Here is a 15068-nt window from a genome sequence, read left to right as displayed (position 1 = left end):
TCTGGTATACAATTTTGCCACAATAAGTGTTTCGAAAAATTATTTTGATCAGGTATATTGACCGACTGATCCAGAGAACATAACATCTAACTATATGGAGTTCGAAGAAAACTTTGTCCTAAATTCATATTAAACACCAGTGGTTCTGACAGTGAGTGAACACATAATAAGAAAAGAACAAAATCCAACGATAACAAACAAGAGGATTTGTTGAAGAACCGAACGATCATTGTAATAATTTATTGAAATCATTGTAGGTATCCAACAAGCTGCTTGCAATAACACTCCAGAAATTAAGAGTACAATTAAAGAAATTAAGGACAGCTAAATAATTAAACTGTGAAAAAAAACGGTAAGAAAATACAACGCCTGAAAATAAAAATATTTTTAACAATATAACCCAAAGGTAGAAAAGGAAAATACTGTAAATTAAAAACAAACGCATAAATAATTATTTGAATTGGACACGCAACAATAAAAAAAAAGTGGAAGCATTTGCTGACCATCTAGAAGAAACCTTCACACCAACCGAAACTGACATCGACAGGAAATGTGAACAATCGAGGATTTAATTAGTCACGCCGAAAGAAGAAACCAAAGTTGTTAAAGTTGACATTAATCCAAAGAAATAACCAGGTTATGATTTAACAACAGGGCAATGGTGCCTGGGCTAGGCATGATAAAGATAATGCTGAAGTTTTCTCTAAACACTTAAGTATTTAAACCCGTCTGAAATATCCCCAACAGAAGAAAATAACATAGTTGACTTTCTTAACACTCCGTTTCAAATAGATTAGCCACATGAGAAATTTACTGTTAAGGAAGTTAAACAAACAATAGTTACAAAGAAATTTTGACTTAATTACTGGAAGAATCCTAAAAGAGCTCTCAGAAAAGTGCATGAAGTTAATAGCGTTTATATTTAACGCTATGCTAAGGCTTAATTACTTTCCTAGCACTTGGAAAGTGACTCAAATCATCTTAATTCTTCAGCCAGGGAAAAAATCAGAATATTAGATTAAATACATTAAAAACCCAAAATAATCATAGGCGAGAGAAATATTATTCCACGACCATCACCGTACCTCACAGACAGACATTTATAGGACCAAAGCTTTTTCAATTTAACATGCCCTACAGTGTCCCACACCTTGTCAAAGGCCTGAGAAATATCGAGAATTACAATATTTTATATTCTGTTATTCCGTGTTTCTTACGGAAGCCAAATTGATGGTCTGGAATAATACTACTCTCCTCTGCGGTTATCAGGAGTCTCTTAATGTATAGTTTTTCGAAAAGTTTACAGACCACAGGTAACAGGCTTATAGGACGATAAGAGCAGACGTCTTCTGATTTTTCCCAGATTTAACAATCATAATGATTTGAGCCACTTTCCAAATTTTATGCATATAGCACTCGTAGATATAAAACAAAAACGCACAAATTAATTTAAAATTCATAGCCTCGCATTTATTAACAATAAGGAAGTATTACGATTTGTTTCATATAATTAAAACAAAATGCCGAATTAATTGACATGGTACTCAAAACTGTTACGGATTAGAAGTCATAATCAATCTGGCTTATAAATATAGGCCGTCGTGAAGAACGAAGATCGAAGTACCGTTGAAATGATAAAACATTAAAATAAACGTTGACAGGAGAAATAGATAAAATGCAGAAATATTACAGTAACTTATAAATACTGCAAATATATCTGATATAATTGCATAAACATTTGGTAGGCTAACGGTGAATATCCTGTTTCAAACTGTATGATAATATAATAAGGAAAATGTGGTCATTTTTCATATGGAAGCCAATTTCCATCAGGTTATATTTTAGACAAACTTTTTAACGGTAATGATTTTATTCAAATACGTTTATTCCCCATTTATATGCCAATTCAATTAACTAAATAAGACTCAGATTATCTCCACATTATATTTTCTATAAAATAAATTCAATGGCTACTTTCATTTTTGGAATAAAGATAGGGACAAACGCTGTAGATGGCGCGCATGTATGTTTTGAAGCTCATGGCTTGAGTATGTGATAGCTGGGTCCCTTACGAACAGTGCATAGAGAAATAGAGATTTAACTTCATAGGAAATTTTGGCGAAATGTTTCGCGACGTCCAACATGTAGATGTCGCTCCGTTTAACATATTACTTGTTTTATCCGCTTGTTGAACCGTCGAATTTACACAGTCTATGCCCGGCAAAATTTACAAATATATGTTAAATTGTTGTACATTGAGTGAAAGAAATGTCCAAAAATCCTTTGGAAATGACGTAACTTAACTAATAAGTCTATTGATGAACATCAGAAGGTTACAATAACAATCAAAGTTTATCTTTACCAATTTTAAGGGTCTAGAGTCGAGATACTGATTCACAGTATTGCTTAGAATACAGAATACCGCATTTGACAGCAACAATCCGACTCACACTGTCTAATCAGATGCGTAAGATTTCTACTAATTTTTTCTCCATCATAAACGATCTGATACAGATATATAACACAAATATTTATTTTTACACATTTCAAAGTCAGAACCCCTTTTATAAATAGTATTAAATAATCTTGGGTGCCTCGTATTTAAATTAAATATATAAAATGACACTATCAAGTATTTACATTGTACTTTCATTATCTTTATTGGTTCAACATTTACGGTATGAATCACTAACAATACAAAGGTAACATTATTTGATTTATTAGAATTAAATTCGTCACGAACTAAATTACAGCTACAATATTAAGGTCGTAGCTTTCCTTGATCTATTAAGTCTTGATTTCTTTTAGAAAATGTATATTTAATGTATTTTGAAGTTGTCGTATCATATTTACGATTCCCTACAATTATGTGGTAAACAATGCAAGTTACAACAGCAGTAACTATAAGCACTGGGTATATTTTTCATATTTCCTTGCGACAGGAGATATTTTCACTTAATGACAGTGTTTTATTCAAAATTGTAGTTTTCTACATTAATTACATTTTTACTTGTTTTAAAGACATCCACTGCAGCCAACCATATATTTTTGGAATCGCTATCATATCTCCGCTATTCAACTTGGTTTCAATTGTTTTCCTATAAGGGATATAGGAAGTATGATGAGAAACACTAGTAAATCAAATGAGAACATGAACATGTCTCCAAAATTGTCTATAACGCTAAATCTGTATTTTCACTATGACAACACTAAAGTTATTATGTAGCACAGCTCGCATAATACTCTGCTTCAACACTAGCACATGAGGACCTCTTACGAGTTTTATCACTAAATAACCTTTGTTCGTAGTCACTGGCAAATTTGGCGACCAACCCGGTCAACAGTACTCATGTGAGGATCCTGATAGATGTATCTGATTCGGTAATACAAACAGGTCAACTGAAAAGTCCCCGGCCTGACACATAGATGGAGCTAACAGAATTAATTCCATATGTTTTTTAGTTAGCCTTAAGAGAAAGATGCGTGTATAAATTTAACAGCTGTCGGATCATTAGTTTGTGAATTATAGCATTTTGAGTGAAGCAACTTTTGTTATTGTGGAAAAAATGGATAAAAAGGAATTTCGCGTGTTGTTAAAATAATGCTTTTAGAAGGGAAAAAATACTATTGAAGCAAAACCTTGGCTTGATGTTTTTGTTTAACCCCATATTTGCACCACATAGGTCCAAATTGGCTTTATGATTGACTGATAAACCAATCTCTTTGATTTTAGGTCAAGTTGAGAGAATCTTCCGACTAACTAGTATACTTGCTTGATTTTTGAGTTTGATCGCCTCTGCTTTTTGTCTAACACGGTTTTTCTGGCCTGCTTGAGGAATAGGTCCACCGTCAAGTGATATAATTAGGTTCACCGTAACACAAAATTAACATGGATATATTTGGAGCTATTAAGTTGTGTTTTCCGGTCTCTAGTCCATTTTTAAATCTTGTTGACTGATACTTGTGTTTTCTCTACAGCCAGGCAGAGATATATTTTTTTCCATGACTACTGTGTCGTCAGCAAATGTTCTGAATACTGTTTCTTTTGTTGTTGGGATATTAGCAGTGTAGAATAGATATATGTAGAGTGGTCCCAAGACATTGCCCTGGAGAACTCCAGCTGAAATAGATTTTAAGTGTTGAAAATGCCCCTTTGTGAGAGACCCTAAATTTCCTGTCGAAAAGATATGATATCCAGCAGTAGCGTAGTAATTCCGCGGTAGCAATTTGCTCATTTTGTAGATTAATCCCTTGCTTGTGAGACGTCCAGGAATATTGCAGGGTAGTATTTATTTTCTTCGAATGCCTTTTCAACAACCACTATTATAGTCATGATTTGGGATAATGACGAAAAATTTTGAGAAAAATTGCTGGACGCCATCCACAGTAAAATGTTAACGGTAATAAAAATGACGTGAAACATTTTTCGATACTGTAATGTTATTCAACCGAACACAGTTTGATATCCAACAATTTAAATAATGAGTTGTTTCGATATGTAGCAATTAAATTAATTAATGCCAATTTCCAGCAAGCTAACGCATTAATTGAAGTACCATGAAATAATGCCGCTGCGAAATTTGCTCGTATTTTATTTGATATATATATATATATATATATATATATATATATATATATATATATATATATATATATATATATATATTCTTTGCGATCTACTATGCACAATTTATTTTTGAAATTCCACAGTTATTATAACTGTTTCCTGAACTAATATTTATCAGCCTGTTTGATTATAATTTCTACTCCATAACTGTGCGATAACAACATTATAATGAGATCGGCCTGATTACAAGCGGCAATAAGACTGTTTTTTTGCTAATAGCTCTTGTTGTCCCCATCTATAAGGTAAAATTACCGTGTTTGCTTCATAGTAACGCTGGTATACGTGCTGTTTGCATCGTTCTGATACTATTCCTTTTTTCGTTTTATGAGGAATGATGTGTTTTCTTTTCAGAGCTCATATAGGTTGGTTGCATTATTTATGACAAGATTACTGTTCAGGATGTCAGAGAGGAAATAAGAAACATTGTTAATTCTTATTTTCTTATAATATCTGCCTTTTTATAGCATTATGACGGTATTTTGGGTCTCGCTGGCTGAATATTTTATTGGCACTGCCTGGCTGCTGGTTTACTTGGGACAGGAAAAAACCCTTAAAAAAATTTTTCACTCTTATGAGCTTTTTAAACATGTAGGAGCAGTATTCATAGGAATAGCCTTGGCTTCCATAACGAAAACATCGCTCAACCACAAACATCTGTAGTGGCTCGACAAAAAGTGACGTTGTATAAGACGACAATAAATATTGGCAGGGAAGTTTTGATGCATCCATCGTATAACCCAGACCTCGCTCTATCCAACTAACACTTGATCCGATCTCTGAATTTTTTTATAATGATATAAATCCGTTTTAAAAATGAGTTTGTGAATGTTATTTGGCTCAGTTTTTCGTCCAGATATTATTGACTAGTATTAATGAATTTTGAGTTTTCCTTTGATTTTATGTATATTTTTTTATTAAAAATCTCTTAGAACGTCAACAATCTGCACGTGGGAAATAAGTATTGTTGTATGATTTCCGTTATATAATATAACCATCCTAACATGTAGAAGGTCACTTCAGCAAGTGATCTACTGTATAACTTATAATCAAAATCTTATTTTAGATACTATTCTAACTTATTTCAAAGTCTATCCTAACTTATTCTAATAACTATTCTAACTTATTCTAGGAATTATTAAATCTCACTCTATGTGTCTATTAATCAGTTCGTATGGTAGTTTGCGTTTGAGCCTACGCACTTCACCGTCATCGCGCACATTTAACTGTTTGGCGAGTGGTATGCACTAATAAGCTTTCAGAGTACTTCGCACTAGCACTTCGAACCATACTCGTTGTGGGTTCCAGATTATAGGTCCAGATGGGCCTAAGTATTGACTTATACAGCAAAACCTTGTTGTCTAATGATAATTTAGATTTACGCCCTATCAGCCAATATATTTGGATTAGTTTAAGCCCAAGCTGTTTGCGTTTTGTCACTATATGTTTTTTCATGACAGACGTCGATCAAAATGATTTCCCAGATATTTAACGTTGTCTGCTTGCGGAAGTTCATGATTATTCAATTTTACTGAGGTACATGTTCTTCTACAAAGGATGAATGTCACGTGGGTAGATTTTGTCTCATTGGCTTTGATACGACATGTTTTCAACAACAATTCGGCTTTGTTAAGATGAAGTTGGAGGTTTCTTGCGTCTGATATTGGATCCTCGTGTGATGATAAAACCGCTGTATCGTCAGCATAGCTTACAACAGTATTTCTTGAGGTCGGTGGGCCAGGAACACTATCCTGCGGCAAACCCGAATATATTGGGTGTAGGTCAGTGTATTCGTCACCCTGTCTGACAGCTTTTTCAGTTTAACGTGCAGTCCAGTGTGCCGCACCTTGTCAAAGGCCTGAGAAATATCGAGAAATGCAGTGGAGCAATATTTTTTATCGTTTAAGTTGCAGTTAATTTGGTTGACTAATCTATGTATTTGTTCTGTTGTTCTGTCTTTATTACGAAAACTGAATTGATGGCCTGGAATAATATTTCTCCCCTCTGCGATTAATTTGAGTCCCTTAATGTATAGTTTTTCGAAAAGTTTTTAGATGACAGGTAACGGACTTATAGGACGATAAGAGGAGCCGTGTTCTGATTTTTTCCCAGGTTTAACAATCATAATGATTTGAGCCACTTTCCAAATTTTATGTATATAGCACTCGGAGATATAAAACAAAAACGCACAAATTAATTTAATATTCATAGGCTCGCATTCATTAACAATAAGGAAGTATTACGATTTGTTTCATATAATTAAAACAAAATGTAGAATTAATTGACATGGTACTCAAAACTGTTACGGATTAGAATTCATAATCAATCTGACTGATAAATATAGGCCGCTGTGAACCACGAACATCGAAGTACCGTTGAAATGATAAAACATTAAAATAAACGTTGACAGAAGCAATAGATAAAATGCAGAAATATTACAGTAACTTATAAATACTGCAAATATATCTGATATAATTGCATAAACATTTGGTAGGCTAACGGTAAATATCCTGTTTCAAACTGTATGATAATATAATAATGAAAATGTGGTCATTTTCCATATGGAAACATCAGGTTATGTTTTAGACAAACTTTCTAACGGTAATGATTTTCTTGAAATACGTTTATTCCCCATTTATATACCAATTTAATTAACTAAATAAGACTCAGATTATCTTACCACATTATATATTCTATAAAATAAATTCAATGGCTAGTTTCATTTTTCTAATAAAAATAATTTAATACGAGGGTGATTCTAATATGATGGAGACAAACGCCGTAGATGGCGCGCATGTATGTTTTGAAGGTCATGGCTTGAATATGTGATAGCTAGGTCCATTACGAACAGTGCATACAGAAATAGAGAATTTAACTTCATAGGAAATTTTGGCGAAATGTTTCGCGACGTCCAACATGTAGAAGTCGCTACGTTTAACATATTACTTGTCTTATTCGCTATGCTAAGAGCCGCGACGGAATCTGATTGGTACATTTCGTTCTATGGTTTGTTTATTTCTCACGTCATTTTCAATGTGCCCTATATTGAGAATAGTGTGGTTAGTTTTCTATAACGTTTATTAAATTAAATTTTAGTTTATTAACTTAAAAGGACGGAAATTTTTCTGAGTTTGCGAAATCAGTTCGGTAATGAGTTCCTGAGTAGGGCGGCCGTGTTTAGATGGGCCAAAGCATTCAAGGATGACCGCGAAACTGTCGAGAATGAGCGGCATAATCGTCGACCGCGAGCCAGCATCACACCAGGCAACATTCGCCGCGTAATCACTACATAGTATAAAACAAAGTCGCCTTTTCTGTCCCTATATCCCTATGTGCGCTTAAATCTTTAAAACTACGCAACGGATTTTGATGCGGTTTTTTTCAGTAGATCGAGTAATTCAAGAGGAAGGTTTATATGTATAATACATGCATAATATACTAAGGCAACATTGCTAATTTTAGAGGTTTCTAACGTGATGTCGTAAATTAACCTATTTTTTTAGGCTTATTTAGCAATTAGCAAAAACGCTGCCTAACCCTACGAGTTAGATCAAATTAATGTACTACAGTATTGTACACCATAAAAAGGTCTACAAAAAAGTCCGCGATGGTATATGTTTATCTTTTAGGGATAACCCACATTAACCATTTTTATTGTTTACTTTTTACGTGAGAACATGGCTTATTTACGAAGCTATTTTAAGCAATACGGCATTAATCCTTATCGAATTAAGTACCTTAAGTACAGTGTGCAATTAATATAGATCAATATGGTTCCTTACAGCATGTAAATTAAACAAATATTTTCGGAGATATTACAAATTTAAAATTTGCGTTTAAAAATGTGTAATGTAATAAAAATTGTATGAATTTAGATATTCCAAAGATAGCAGGAAATCTTCATAGTAAGTATAGGGGAAGAGGAATTGTTTTACTCCAAATTTAATGCGTGCAGGCCAAGGGCAGTAATGAATGAACCAAAAATACTGGATCGATTTTAATCATGTTTTCATTGAGTGACATAGGCATATATATTTTATGCCCGTGCAAAGTCGGAGCGGGCCGCTATGTTTTTATATACAACGTTCATATTTTTTCTGTAGTGTATTTAATTTAGTATCAGCATTGCACCCGTGCGAAGCCGGGGCGGGTCGCTAGTAATAAATAAAATAGGCTTGCCCACATTCAATGAAAATGTTGTTGGTACCTTTGCAGATGACACTGCAATCCTAGCCATTGAAGATAACAACAATTGAAGAATCAAGCATAAGTCAGTATATATCAATCAACAAGTAATCCCTACAGCCAATCCGGAAATACAGCCAAATATCTAGGCATGTCCCTTCGTGTTAAACTAAGAAGATCTCATGTTAAAAAAAATGTGAAGAACTCAGGCTCAGGCTATAAAAATTATTGGTTATTGGTTACTAAATATTCAGCCTTGTCAGTATATAATAATCTATTGCTTTATCAACAAGTCTTGACACCAATCTGGACTTGTTGATAAATGGTGTTTAACTCTGGTATTGTACTAGCCAAAATAATAAGAATATCACAAAAATATTCCAGAAGTAGGTGTTGCGAGATATTGTTGATGCTCCACGGTACATTCGAACGACAATCTGCATACCGTTATCACTGTCGATACCGCTATCAAGGAGTATGTGCAAAGACACAAACAGAGCTTCCATCAATGCATCAATGCTAAGATTCTCGAGCTCCTACATAATGATGGCTTAGTCAGAAGATTAAAGATAGTAAAACCATTTGATTATTTCAGTGAAGATATAAGTAAAACTTAGTGAACATTGAAAACAGTGCCAAAGTATATGTAGACTAAAAACAGGTACTTTGAAATTTTAAAACTGTAGAAAATTACAATAAAAACAAATTGCTTAATAGTATTAGTTTACTATATCGCCATAATATATAAAAATGATCTGAATAGATGCAAGCACCTAATATTTCAAAACTAATCGAGATATACGTAAAATGTTGGGACCGTAACGAAAACAATTTCGAATGAGACGAAATGGCCTGATATTTCCACCGCTAATTATTTTATTTTCGATAAAAACAGTCGAGACAAGCTTTCTCCCAGTTACGATTACAGTTTCGAATCTGTAAATCCGACGAGATGCAACAAATTATGCAGGTATTGAGAATTTGTGAAAACGGCGATAAAGAACCGCGCACACGACGTTGACAAGTTATGGTCATTTCTCTCCCTGTTTACTATTGGTGTTAATTAACCAATTCAGGATTATTACTCTATCAGAGATTTATTTTCGTTCTTAGTTACTGCACATCTGGGACAGTTATTTAGATTCATTTGTTTGATAAAGGAATTTTTCCGTTTTTGTTGTGAATATAATAATTGTTGAATTACTTGGTTTAATTCACTAAATAATATTCGAAAAGCTGGTTCAATAGAGTCAAAAAATAAGCCGTCCTGAAGGATATTAGTGATTCACGAAATTGGTATCAATTAGTTCCTTGGGTATTCACTATTATACTTGAAATAAAGTAAACTGTATTTTCATTACGTACATTGTAACAGGTTAATTGAAAAGTCCCCGGCCTGGCACACAGATGGCGCTAATATAATTAAATCCGCATGGTTTTTAGTTCGCCCTAACACTCAAAAGATGCGTATATTGACAGCTGTCGGCGTCTATATTTTGGGATGCGCATGGAATAATTTTTATTGGCTGCCTTGAAAAAGGAAGGACCATCAACAGCGACTATTACATAGTGTTATTGGTCCGTTTGAAGTACGAAATCGGAGAAAAACAGCCGCATTTGAAGGAAAATAAAGTGCTGCTTCACCAAGACAATCCACCGTGTACAAGTCAGTGAAAACGATGGCAAAAATCCATGAATTGGGCTTCTAAATGCTTCCTCATCCACTGTATTCTTCAGATCTTGTCCCAAGCGACTATTTCCTATTCTCAGATCTCAAAAGAATGCTCGCTGGGAAGAAATTTTCGTCGAATGAAGAGGTGATCGACGAAACTGAGGCCTATTTTGAAGCAAAGAACAAATCGTACTACAAAAATGGTATCCAAAAGTTGGCGGGTTGCTATAATCAGTGTATCACTCTTGAAGGGAATTATATTGAATAAAAAAAACTAATTTTGTCAAAAAAATGTGTTTTGCTACGGTAGGCCGGGGACTTTTCAATTGACCTGTTACAAAAAAGTAATCAAAGTTTATCCTAAAAATTTTATGGTGAAAATTTATGATTTCCACGAGTAGTTTTTTGCTAGTAGGAGCTCGTGTCAATGACAAAACATGTCCCATGTATGTGAAATAAAAATCTAAAATTTACGGCCGGCGATGGAAATGTTATCTATCTATATACGAAGCAATTATTATGAAAACGACAAAAAATAACCGATGTTCTATGATGAAATTGCTGTTTAAAATGTGGGACGATGCATTTTGTGCAAGCTCCAACACCAATAGCTGAGTTAGAGGTCATAGTAGTAAATCATTCCGTCGAGAAATAGTACGAAGTACTGGGATACCACTGTATTTGTTAAGTATATACGAATAAATCAGTCTGATATTCAACAAAAAAATGCCACAAATTAAGTAACATAATGTAAAACTGACTTATTTAAATGTCAAGTTGAAGAAATCTGCAGATGTTTATGTAGATGCCAATGTTTTGATAGTTTTTAGAATCGCAATATGTAGTCGTGAAAATTTGAGATTTTTTGCCATTTTCAAGTTTTTTATCATAAATTCCGTTGAAAAAAACCGCAGATTAATGAAAATTATAGGGATTATAAAGAATTCTAATTTTAAGACGAATCGGATGGTAGTACAATAACTTTCATACAACATATTTTATGAGTTATACAATGAATACTGCATTTTCAAGACATGGGTGGCTCTTTGTACATAAAAAAGTGTATAAACAACACACATACAAAAAACTAAAACAAATATTACCCGACATTATATTATTAAATTTCTCTCGATTAATATTCATACTTTTTTGTTCAATGTTTCGAACTGCAAAGGTCAAGATCCTTCAGTTTCCATTCAGCCGACTTTCGCTTCTCTCCCAGCGGGCATTAAATAATGCAAAACGGCATGTAATAGATTACGGCACCTATCAATGCACAAAAGTAAACGGGACCTGCTGAAGGAAACGGCCACTGCAACTTTCCATTTCTCACCATCTCTAATCTCTAGCCGTATAACAAGTTACGTTTCTGACCAGCTCAACACGAAATGTACGCGGCAGCTTTCTTTTAGTAGTTAAACGAGCGAGCACCACGTTGTGTAACAACTTTCTCTGACGACTGAGATGTTTATCTAACAGGTTACTTAACACGAAAAATTACGATTTTCATAAATATTACATAATTATCTAACATTTCCCACGCAATTTATGTATACCAGAAGCGTATTTAAACAACAGTTTCCTTATTTATAATTACAACTGAAAAATTCTGTATTTTAAATGTATTCCAAATGAAATAAAATAATACAACAAAATCAAACCACCTAAATGTGACATTCCAGAATCTGTTTTTAAACTGCAAACATTCATATTTATACAAAACAATAATATTAGCATTTAATAGTAAATTATTACTCAATTAACTAAATGATATGTAGATACATTCAGTTATAACATGGGTATGAAACAGGTTATATTATTTCCAACTATAATTCATAAACAATAAAGGTAAATCATTGATTATATCTAAAGAAAGTATTTCTTATCTGACACATACTTAATTTCGCGGTAAAATTATAGTTATATAATTAATAACTCCCTAATTAATACGATAAAATTCATATAAGATTATGGAAATAAACATTCACTTCAAAAATATATAAAAGCTCAATTGACTGTAATTTTCACCCAGCCAGAAGAAGCTTAAATAACATTTAACAGTAAATATTTGGGTTAATTATTTATTAATATCGTTACAGGCACGTTTTAAAAACCACACTGCATAGTAAAGATCATTAAACTATATTTAAAAATAATCCCATGCGCCGGTAATAAATACTATTATGTTCAAATACTTACCTATCAAAATGATTTTTACCAAAGTTGACGCCTTCATAATTAACACAAATCACAGTCGATTAATATGTAAGACAATAAAATATAATCATTTCAATAAACCCCTAATATAAAAATAAACAATATTACTTCAGAAACAGCTGATTTTGTTATTCTTTGCGAATTTCAACGGACAGACAAAGAAGGAACTATTCTATTTCTAGGTTAAGTTAAAAAGTATTGGTCATAATATTCTCAGAATTATCAAAATTGCTGTTCTATTTTACACATTTTGTATTGAGTTTTATTAAGCTTGCAATATCTTTATTTAATAGAGTTAAATATTACAGAAATATATATCTTCTGTAGTAGTTCAAATGAAATGACACTAAAATTCGGCTTGGTTAAAAACTCGTCGGTTTATCTGCATGCGCGCTTTTGAAATTTGTTTAACTCTGCTCATACTGAAAATACTATGGAAAATGTATGAAAACAAATTTCTGTAATATATCAGTTTTAAATTACTCTCTTTATTATAAGAGAAACATAATTTAATACATTATGGTCGAACTTCGGCAACAGGTCCGTCATTTTTGTTCGAATATTCAACATGTAAACTAGATTTAGCAGCAAAGTAGACTTGTTTTTCTTAACATAAATGTTATCTGATGACTACTCAAAACTTAATGAATTTACTTTTAAACTCTGTCCTATAATCATCAAGTTGGCATTTATGTATGTATGCTATTAATAAGGTTCGTCCATCGATCGATGGACGAACCTAGTATAAATAAATAGGATATCAAGAATAAATATAATACAAGGACAAATAGATATTGTTACAGACATTAAAGAATGTGACCAGTGAAATTTACATCTAATGAAGATTAATTGATATTAATATGATTGATTAAAAGTAGGTAACAATGACAGAGGAAAGTCAACACAATTGACAACTCTTTGATGAAAATGGTAATCAAGTATTCTTTTGTCTTTTATTGGTTGAAAAATATTTTTACTTTTCCATTTTACCTTTGGTTTTCTGATCTTGCAGCATTTTTGTAAAATGTTCTGAAACTATCTTGTGTAAAAGGCTAAGATTCTCATCATTAAGAAGCAAAAGACATTATTAAAACATCTTAAATCCTTTTCATGACCAGCATGTGTCTTCCAATAGTGCACAGTTACACCTCCCTGCTCATGAAAACGACATATTAAACGTGATGGGCACATCCCATTGATTTTTATGCTTTCACCGGATTTCTCTGCCCTTTTTTCATATTTTGGAGTGTATCCTAAAAACAAATCGCGCCCATCATTTTGCACTATGCAGACTTTTAGAGAATTTGAATTTTTCAAGAACATATTAACATTTTTACATTCCAGGATGATATTTGGTACTTGATTTTATATACTGAGCTCCAATTCCTTCATTTTCATTCCATATATTATATTCCTGAACGTTAGGAAAATCTACTAGCACAATTTCAACGTTTATAGAGTGCTTTTCAGAAATATGTGTTCTAAACATTTGGTGTGTTTTGGATATAAATAACGACATATATGAGGTTGATGGTTTGTTTTCCATGTCCCTCTCCATTCTACAATATACTACACAATATGAATAATCAAAATTACAATATACTAACAATAAAACTGTAAATACTAGTAGAGACATACCTGAAATATTATTATAAACTAGATATAGATAGCTATAAGTGTAATGGAACTACATAGCTATGAGTACCGGATTTTGGTAGCTGCTATAAATATACTAGAAAAAACTAAACTTATATTCAGAAGTATTAGGTAGGACTTTATATATAGCTAACGACTTCTACAAGAGAAAAACTATAACAAAAAACAAATAATGAAACAGAGGTTAACTCCTAAACGAACCCTTGAAAAAGTTCTTGAAGAAAAATATTTTAAGGGGCAATTTCGAAATAAGGGGGCGTGCGCAGTGTAGACCAATAATAGTAAATGAATCTTGAATTGACCATATGATTATTCCAATCACGTGACTACCTATTCCAACCACGTGGCTGTTCTGTCAATCGTTGGCGCTCTCACAGATTTAAACAATTTTTCCAAGGTACGCATGTGCAGATAGACCAATAAGAATCCTGCTAAGCCGAACTTTATTGTGGACTCTTCAAATGTACTAAACTAGGGCTGTCGACCACCAAACAAAATATCGATATATCTTTATATATATGGAAGAAAAGAATATCCATAATTTTTTGCAATATATGTTTGATATTTTTAACAAACCCTTACAATTAAGTACTGAAATATACCAAACTTTTAAAATAAAAAGACATGCTTTATTTAAAATATTAAATGGTTTTTTATAATATTTAAAAAATATATTTAATTTAAAAAAATTATCGATAAATCTTTTTTTCTCTA

At 32.7% G+C, this 15068-nt stretch overlaps 1 protein-coding gene across 1 annotated transcript in view; it reads right to left on the bottom strand.

Moving 5' to 3' along the window:
* Window positions 1-12849, bottom strand: part of ABCD (ATP binding cassette subfamily D) — a 69774-nt gene extending 56925 nt beyond the window's left edge. Inside the window, exon 1 of the mRNA XM_076400094.1 lies at window positions 12681-12849. The gene's annotated coding sequence lies outside the window, so the exon portion shown is untranslated. The remainder of the gene's footprint in view (window positions 1-12680) is intronic.
* Window positions 12850-15068: the final 2219 nt, after the last annotated feature.

The sequence above is a fragment of the Rhynchophorus ferrugineus genome, unplaced genomic scaffold (assembly GCF_030347505.1).
Source record: "Rhynchophorus ferrugineus isolate W39M unplaced genomic scaffold, kcgeb_rfMv2 rfM3, whole genome shotgun sequence".
In the NCBI taxonomy this organism is placed as follows: Eukaryota; Metazoa; Arthropoda; class Insecta; order Coleoptera; family Curculionidae; genus Rhynchophorus; species Rhynchophorus ferrugineus.
The sequence above is the reverse complement of the archived record's forward strand: the minus strand, read 5'-3'. Positions and strand labels throughout refer to the sequence as shown.